Source organism: Aphelocoma coerulescens, chromosome 8 (genome assembly GCF_041296385.1).
Source record: "Aphelocoma coerulescens isolate FSJ_1873_10779 chromosome 8, UR_Acoe_1.0, whole genome shotgun sequence".
NCBI lineage: Eukaryota > Metazoa > Chordata > Aves > Passeriformes > Corvidae > Aphelocoma > Aphelocoma coerulescens.
The window spans coordinates 22,097,232-22,106,715 of record NC_091022.1 but is presented as its reverse complement, the minus strand read 5'-3'; positions in this window follow the sequence as shown (position 1 = coordinate 22,106,715).

Below are 9,484 nucleotides of genomic sequence, written 5' to 3'. Positions count from 1 at the left end.
TTGTGTTGAAAGCCAGCACTGTGTTTTACTCAATAGCATCTGTCAGCAATCTTTGGGTGAGGAAATCTCCACTCAGCAGATACAGCCTGCAGCTGCTCCTGCACTGCTTGCCTCTGAGCTAATCAGATCCAGCTTATTTGTGGAGGCTGTGAGCTGTTCTCCCAAAACAAAACCATCCACAAAGCTGTGACTAGAGCAGTTATTGACCCGTTTTGACATGCTGGCCCTTGAAAAGCACTGAGCTGGGAAGTAGAAAGTTGAGCTGGAAGCACAAACAGCTTATACAATAGCAAAGCTGCTCCACTACAAATGAGTCCAGTGACGTGTCTGCAGTGGCACCATCCCAGCCAGACTGGTGCAATTGCTTTTTTCTCCTAATGAACATGGATGTCCAGGCTCTCTCAGAAGCCACTGACTGCAGCTGGGAGCTGGTGTGAAGGCAGTTACTGGTTTCAGTGTGAGGGGTTTGTGCAAAACCAAGCCTGAGAGCCAGGGAGTCAGAGCCTGCATGGCTGTTCCCTGTGATGTGCTGAGAACCACGGAATGGCTGTTTCCTGCTCTGTCTCATGTCCTTGCTTTGGTTGGAAAGGAAGGCAGAATACTGTATGTGTCAGCTCCTTGGCACTCATCATTCATGGAGCCTCAGCTCTGGGTTGCTGCTTCACTTCATCCTCCTGGACTGGCTTCCTTATAAAGCTAAAATGCCTCAGTGCCAGAGCTCAGGGCCAGCAGCTGGCTGGAGTCATTTGGGCAGCCTAAGACAGAGGCTGCCTGCTACCCACACTAACCTGGGCAAAATGCCTCCCAAAAACGCCTCCAGTGGGGCAGGCCAGACCTTTCACACACTTGGACTGGAGGAAGAGAAACACAGGCAGGGTTTTTTCCGTAGATTATAAAGCAGTGAGGCTGGCCAGGCTCGCCAGTGTAACTTCCTGCATGACACAGACTGCCGTGAATTAGTTCTTGTTGAGCACTGTTGTTAGGAAAACAGTTGCTCTTAAACTGATATGTCTCTGCTACAGTGGCTGGTAGGTTGTTCTAAAAACTATTTTTCTTGTTGCACCTTAGATTGAAGCTGCATTTCTTTAATTCCCTTCAAGTCAGTGGATCTTCTCAGGAAGGGACTGAGCCTCTGCGTTGTTAATACCAGAGGAGTCATGTTACGATCAAGCTTTCCTGATCCTTTTTTCTGACAGACTGAACTGGTGAAAGTCCCTTTTGCTTTAAGGCATATTTTCCATTTTTCATTTCTTGACTCACATCCAAATCTCCTTATGCATCTCTGTCTTTTGGGACGCTGGACCAGGACACACTATTCTAATTGTGGGAATGGGAATTTCAAATGTAGAGTGGCTTTAACCTCTTATCCGGTTGCTGTCAGTGCTAGAATGTTTAAACAGGGAACAGGAATAAGCCTTTTACCCATAAAGTCACTGTGGAATTCATGGTCCACTGCTTGTCACTGTGGTCTGCAAGTCCAACAGGGATTCACCATTCCCAGTGCACTGTGTCAGAATAAAAGTATGATTCTGCTGTGCCAGGGCAAAGGCTCAGGCTGTGTTCTGCTGTGTTAGGGGCCAAGTAGGTGGTTGGGAAGGACACTCTTCCTGTGAGCATGGGATGTGCTGCCATTCTGAACCCTTGTGGCTTTTTCCCTTGCCTTATCCAATCCCTTTTGAAACCATCTCTTCCAAGATGGGTGATTTTGACAGGGAGGAGGCTCAGCCCTGGCATGGCAGGTGCTGCTGGGCTGTCTGGGCTCCAGTTCCCGTGCAGAAGAGTGATGGAGAAGGACACTGGTTTGTTCTGGCCCCCCAAGCCTCCCCTCAGTACCTGTCAGGCTCTGCTGCAGACAGTGCTTTCTCTGCGTGGCCCCACTGTCCCAGGGATGCCTGGGGCTCCCAGGACAGCAGGCTGTACCCATCGTGGCTTCATTTTTATCCAGGTAACCAGCTTTAGACTATTTAGCCCTCCCTGCTGCAAACATATGCTTAGTACCAGCTCCACAGGGAGCAGCTCCTCTGCTGCCCCGCACTTGGCCAGGTTGCCCGTGAGCTTGTTCCTTGATCGCACACGCTGCCATACCAGCTCTCTGATACCTAAGAATATACAGTGCCAAAAAAAGGATCATGTTAGTCTTACAGGCCTATTGTCTGTAATCCTTGTTGATTGGTATTTATATTTCTCTGCTTTAAGTCTTTATCAATATGATCACATTTTTTTTGGTCATTATTTTGCATGGAATGTCTGTCGAATAGACACACCTGTTTACAAGGCCATCCTGTTTACTTTTTTAAAATGCTGGCATAACATCAGCATGCTTGTTCTCTGGCGCTTCTCCAGGTTTCCTTGTGTTACTGAATCTCAGCATTAGTAGTTTGGATTTTTAAAAATGGATTTTTTTTTTTTTTTAGATGCAGGATACCCAGACTGTTGAATTTTCAACATTTGCCTTATGCAACTGTTGTTTAACATCCTCCTGAGTTACTGTTAGAGTGGAAAGTGTTTCACCCTTGTGACAGGAATGCTTCATCTGGCTTCCTCCCAAATGCAGGAGAGAGATATTTATTGCCTTTCCTTCCTGCCCAGCTGCCCACAGGCCCACTGTTCCCAGTCTGTATCACACATGCTGGGGGTCGTGCCTGCAGCCTGTCCTGCTGCTGCCCTGGGCCAGATCACCTCTGGGAGCCATGAAGCTCAGAGTGGTGCCACCACTTCCTTGCATCTCTCTGCATCCAGCGATCAGCATGACAAACACCTGCTGCTTGTTTGTTCTCTTGTCCTGTCCCCAAGCAGCCATGTGCACACAGATGTCTTCTTTTGTTTAAACAAGCAAAACATAACACATTTGTTTGTTTTTTTAACCTATGGATCTTTTAAGTGGGTGTCATTAAGCCTTTATAGTGGAAGTGAAGTACATGAGGTGTGAGGGAAGAAGCGACCAAAAAGATAGGGGGACAGAGGAGTGAGGGGAACCTCTTCAGTTCTCCACGCTCCATACCACAGGTAAGGCAGGGTTTCAGTGTGGGCTGTGGGGTTGGTTTCCATCCTCCTGCTAGGACAGGATCTTTCTGCCAGAAACCTCTGGGACCAAAGGAGAAGTCTTGTGGTGGTTGGGTTGAGAGAGCCTGAGCACTATTTTATGCTAAGAAGCGACATAAAGGAGTGAGTGCTGCCAAAGGGTGTGCAGCCAAGTTTTGCATCTGCATTGTTTCCAAAGCAGCTTCACCTGCAGCTCGCAGAGGAGAGACAAATACATGGAAACAGCAGCAAAAGGTGCGTCTTAAGTGACTTCTGAAAAGCTCAGTGACTGCTTGAAAGTCAAAGGCACAAACAAAGGGTAAATGGTCAAGTCATGGAAACAGCTCCCCAGTCTGGGTCTGTGCTTTTTCCCAGGCTCCCCACATGAGCTTGGTGGCCCCAGGAGAGGCAGAGCCTGTCTGTGTGACAGCTGGTGCTTACAAATGAATACACAGGTGCTTTCAAAAAATCCCATGGATCTCCTCCTTCCACCCAAGCGCAATAAATCTTCAACTATCTTAGACATAAAATGTTACCACTTTGCGCCTCACGGAGATGCTGTGAGGGTAAAAGCTCATGCTCAAGAAATGGGATGTTTGAATGTATTTATAATACATGCCATAAAAATAGTTCAAGCTGATGTGACTCCACAGTTTGTTGTCCCTATGATACTGCAGCTCTCTGGCTGGATCCAGGAACACTGCCTTGGTGGAAACCTGCACTTAGAAATTAATAAAAACCTTCTGCAATTTCCTTAGGGGTAGCCCTGTACATGAGACTAATGCAAAGCATGCTGGCTGGCTCCTATGAAGAAGCCTTTGTCCCCTTTTTTTTTTTAGTGCATGTTTTTTAAAGAAAGGAAATTACTGCATGTATTTTCCTGACTGAGATGCATATTTTCCAAAGTCAGGGGATCAAGAGCTGTAGTTCCTGCAGCAGCTATCTTATCACTGCTGCTCAGATTCTGTCACTGATTTACCTGCTTGTTGTAAGGCTTCTCCCTTTGCTACCATCATGTCTAAGCAGTCTCTGCACTGAATTAGCAGTGGTGCTAAGTCCTGCCTGGCATGTCAGCTCCTTTCCTCTGAGTATAGGCTGTGCCCCAGGGTACTTTTGCATTAAGTTTTTTATTTGCTGGCCATGCTTTCGGGCAAATGCCATGCTTTGGGGCATTGCTGTCTATGGGTGTTATTTCAAAGCTGCAGCATTTCCCAGGATGTTCCTCTTTTGAATGCAGACCTCCTCCCTCTATGCCTGTTGCCAGGTGGCTTTGGTGGGATGTGTCTGTCTCCCACTGCCACGTTCCAGTCTTGGGCTCTGCCCGCCTTGGTGTGCAGCACGGAGCTGTGCTGCTCCCATGGGAATTTGGCTTTGAAACGTGCAGGGGATGTTTACATGGAGTTTATTTTTGGTACTGATGCAGTACTGAAGTCGGGGTCCTGCTGTGTGATATGAGAGAGACAGCTCTTGTCTCCTGCTCGGCTGCAGCAGTGTGGCAGCACTTCAAATCACTGCCCTAAGAGCTCACGGCAGTAGCTAATACAGGAATGGTTTGCATCCCCCTGAGAAAGACGTTCTGCGTAAGTGGGGCCAGGGAGCCAATTTTGGCTGTTTTGTTTTTGTACATTTAGGTTCTCATGGGCATCATAGCAGTAGAAACAGTGTCAGTCATCATCATCATTGTCATCACAGCACAGCCGGTTTTGCTCCAGTCAGCAGAACAATGCATCAGGTTGTGACTTGGTTGCATGGAGCTGTGCGGAAGCTGCCACATGTGCAGCCCCTGCTGCAGAGCACGGGCTGGGCAGGGAGCTGGGCAGCACTGGGGCTGCAGGCAGGAGGAGCCAGGCAGCAGGACCTGCAGCCCTGGGCTGCTGAAGGCCCCCTGCAGCTGCTGAGGAAGCAGTGACTCACAGAAAGCTTCTGTGGTTGCGTCCACCATTGCTCTTAAATGTTGGTATTCGCTCACACAGGGAGTAAAAGCAATAAGAAATTATAACAGTGTTCCAACCCACATTTTGAGCACGCAGCTCCCTCTCCTTTGCCTCTTTGTGTCTTGTGCTCTCTGCTGTGTCTTGCTGGAGCTCAGGTGCAAGATGCTTGTCTGCACACACGCATCCAGGGAGGCCATCAACAACACTGTTTGGAGAGGTGAGTATATAGCTGTCACTGGGAGAAACTGCAGCCACTTACCATGGCAGCTGCCCAGCTGCTGCTCTCCCCTTCCCCTGTGCCCCTTAGTCCTGCCAGGCAGGTGCAGGAGGCCATGGCAGGCCTGCCACAAAATTCTCTTATCCCTCAATTTCCTTTTTCTCCCTACCCACCATATGTCTCAGGGCACGTACTTGTGCTGCTGACTGTGCCAGTGGACAACCTCAGAAGCAGAGAAGATGCCAGGCAGGCCAAGGAGGACATCATCCCCTGCCAACCCACAATCCCAGACAGGCAAGCAAAGCCCAGCCCTGGCTGGAGCTAAACACAGCCTCATTTAATGGCAAAAACAATTCCTCTTTGTGCAGCCTGTTCTCCCAGAACAATCCTCTGCTCTGACAATATCCTTTCTATGGCTTAGTCCCTGCGCAGTGACCAGCAGTGTGCTCGGCCTGACGCCTGGCAGCTCACACCCCGCTGCCCATGGCCAAGGTACAGCACCTGGGACCCCTGCCCTGGGCAGCCTCTGCTGGGGACCCAGTGGCCACTTCAGGTCAAGGCAAAGTCTTCCCAGGAAAGTCCCCAGCACAGCCTGGAGCACTTGGGAAGGCTTTTTCTTCTACCTTTGCTCACTTCATTGAGCTGCATGGCACTGCTGTTCCACAAGTTAGGAGGACAGCCCTGGGACACAGTTGTGGAGAGTGACATGTGGATGTCAAGTCACCAAATCTGACTGTAATCCCAACTGCCTGAGGGAAGAAGTCACCCAGTTTTGCCAAGCTGCTCTCTCAGGCTCCAGGCAGTCTGGGACAGGTTACCAGATATGATCAACTCATGTGGGCTTTAAATCACAGAGATAAAATGAAATTACTTCATATGGAAAGGGGTCTCTGGGGATGAACAGGACCAGGGCTTTCTCATCACCTGCATTTTCTCTCTTCAGGAGCATGCGCCCATGAGACAGCCTTGAAAGCTCCCTGAGAAGGGGCAATTTTCAGGTTCCTACAAGAGACGGAGCTCCCAGAGCTCCTGTGGTCTTCTGCCAAGGTGTGCTGCATGTGGACAGTCACCAATACTTGTACAGTAACCAAGGACTCCTGTTGAGCTGCGTGTGCTGAAACCTTCAGACCTCCTGACCCTTTCCAGCCTCCTGTCAGTCCACTCTGGGCCTTCAGGTGGCCCTGCCATGCCTGCTGCCATGCAGAGACACTGAAGAATGTGCTTCTGCAGGCATTTAGTATCCTCAGACACCTTGCTGTGGCTATGGCTCTGCTTCTTTCCCGCCCCCCACCCCATGATTTGGTGGATTTGAGAAAAGCACCATTATTCCGTAAGGTTATCCTATAGGCCACAGGAACAAATAAGGATGCTTTAACAGGTCTAGAGTGAGCATGTCTGTGGAGGACCCAGGGTGTCCTGTATTGCTGGGATGATGCTGCCAGCCCGTGCAGGTTGGTGTCAGGGCTCACGCTGGAGAGGCTGCTGTGCAGCTGATGAAGAATTCTTGTCCCAGCAGGAAACAACAGCCATGTGTGCTGCCCACCCCGACTGGCAGGCAAAGTCCAGCAATTAAACACGCTGGGGTGAAAGTCTGCTGTCAAAGCTCCAGTGCACCACCACGCTGCCGGCAAGCTTCCGGGTGATGCTTCCACCTGCCCTTTCACCTCATGGAATGCTTTTTTCCAGGTGATGTTTTAATGTAAAACTACAGTGTCATATTACAACAGGGGTTTCAGCGGGGTCATTTCATGCCTGCTGGCTACAGAAATGTTGTATGTTGTTTGCTGGTAGCTTGAGGGGCTTATAAGGACCTTGAATTCCAGGAATGAAGCATTTCTTTTGGCTTAAGGGGAGAGGGGAACAGTGGTGGGGTAATTGGCCTTTACTGACACTACAATGTAATCAGCAGAAATAACACACAAAATTTTGCACAAGGTGAGTCACTTAATCTTGATATCAGCCGTGGAAAGAGGCAACACATCTGCCTGAACAACATACGCCCAGGCATGGCCTACCCGGCCTCCTCCAGTTGTTGAAATTGCAAAGTGACAGGATGGCATTTAATGGACCTCCAGGTGCTGAATAGTGTCATCTCTCACCACTTTTAGTGGTTATGAAAGCTTTTTTTGATTCTCTCAGTATAGACAGAGGTGTTGAAGGAGCATTTCTTGGATGTTTTGTGATTGCAAGCATAATCAACTTATCATTTTTTTTTCCCATGGAGCCACAGAGAAGGTGTACAGCAATAATTTGTGGTTGATAGTGCTTCAGAGTCCACTCTCAGGGAAAGGGAGAAGGGTAAAACATTAGAGAGCCAATTTACATTCAATATTTATATCAGATCACATGCAAAATCGTTGGTTTTTCAGGAGTAAAAAGAAAAGGATGGGAGGATCTGTAAATCATCTTTTCACTCCCCAAGTCTAATAAGATGTGTAAATTTACTAGCTATGTGTGTCAAATACATTACTGAAAAATTACAGGGCCAATTGTGCATGTGTTTAATTTCACTGAATTCATTTGAAGTTTTTCTTTTCTTTTAGATTTTTCAAGTTGAATAATGTTGATAATTTTCCCAAATAAAACTCTCATTATTCAAATTATCAGTATTTAAAAAAAAATAAATTCATAGTTATAAATTCACTGAATAAGAGAAAATAAATTTACTATATAAACCAGGCATCATCCAAACGATATTTTAGTTCCCCAGAAAACCAGGATTTTGAGAATTTCTAAATTCTCTGAAAAATGAGAAACTTGACACCTGAAGAGATTGAAACCTCCCTTTTCCTACCCAGCTGCATGGTGAGCCTAAGCCAGTCTTCAAGACTGGCAAAGAAAAGGTGCAACACTGCACCAGCATCTCTCATCACATGCAGAAGAAATTCTCATTACTAATCCCTGAGGTCATAACCTCTCAATGAGCTTCATTCCTTTTCCATTGCTTAGTTCTTACAGACCTTCCCATCTGATAGTCTGGTCATCGTCTGCCCTGAGGATGGCTTCAGTATTTGTGCCTTCAGCCAGTTACATTAGCCCAGGTCTGCTTTCTGCACCAGGGCAGAGTGATGAGGAGAAAGAGAAGTGCACTTGGCTCTGCAAGGAGCAAGGAGAAAGCAGAAGACAAGGACCAGTGGAGGGAACAGTGAAAAGGAGGAATGCAGAGACTCCCACCCACCTCCATCTGATCTGATCCCTATGTTAAGGACCAGCAAGACCCTCACGAAAGCTAAAGTGGAAATGGTGTGTTCTCCAGGATAAGAAACGGAGGAAGGAGCTTAAACTGTTCCAAACTGGAGCCTGGTGCAGCCCAGGTTGCTGGGACCAAGCACACAACAGCTAGGTTGTTTCCTGAACTGCAGGTGAAGAGTTAATGACCTGTAGGGCTTTGCCAGCTGCAGGAGTGGCTAGTGCAGGCAGGACACCCTCGTGCAGGCATGTGACAGGATCATCTCTGGTCTGGTGGTCCAGACTGCAGTCAGGGTGACAGGCTTGGCTGGCTGCAAACAGCTTCTCTCTCCCAGATTTCAGGTCAGATGGGCAGGATTCAAGATGGAAGCAGAGGATTACCCATCCGTAAGAGATTCTCTCTCAAGACACTTTGGGAAGATCAGGCTGTACACAACAGGTCACATCACTTGTCTCCCTCACCTCTCTCGTTTTTGAGGGATTTTCTTTACTATGTGTTCTTGTGCTACCCTGCTTCCAAAGATGCTGGAAGGCAGAAACCTGGATCCACAACAAGTAGCAGATTAGTCAAGTTCTTGCTGGAGGCCTGTCCCCGAGGGTTAGGAGGGGACCCCACATCACCCTCTCGGACAGCATGGCACCAGATCCACTTGCCTGCAGCCAGGCTGCTCCTGCAGACCAAGGTACTCCAGCTTCAGCTGGAATTCCTGCCCAGGCTGCTGCAGCACTGGGAATGTTGTGGGAAGGGTGAACGCTAAGGAACTGCAGGCATCTGCTGAGCATGAGGGGTGGACAAAGGCCAACATGCAGACAAAGGGAACCCACCAAAGCTGGTGAGTGTGAAAAGAAGAACAAACGGAGGAGAGATAAAATAGTAAAATCTATTCAGTGTGTTGGAGAATTAAGGAGAGAAGCAGAAGATGCAGTAGAAAGGAAAAACTAATGAGCAAATACCACACAGAAATAATGATGGAGGTGGCAGACACAACAGGGAAATAGAGTACAGGACCAAGAGAGGAGAAATAAATTGCATTCAGAGCAGAAGAAAATACAGTGACCTGGAAATTAATTCCAATAGCAGGAAGAGGCTGGGCTGTGCAATTTGCGGCCCATTGTTAGAGCC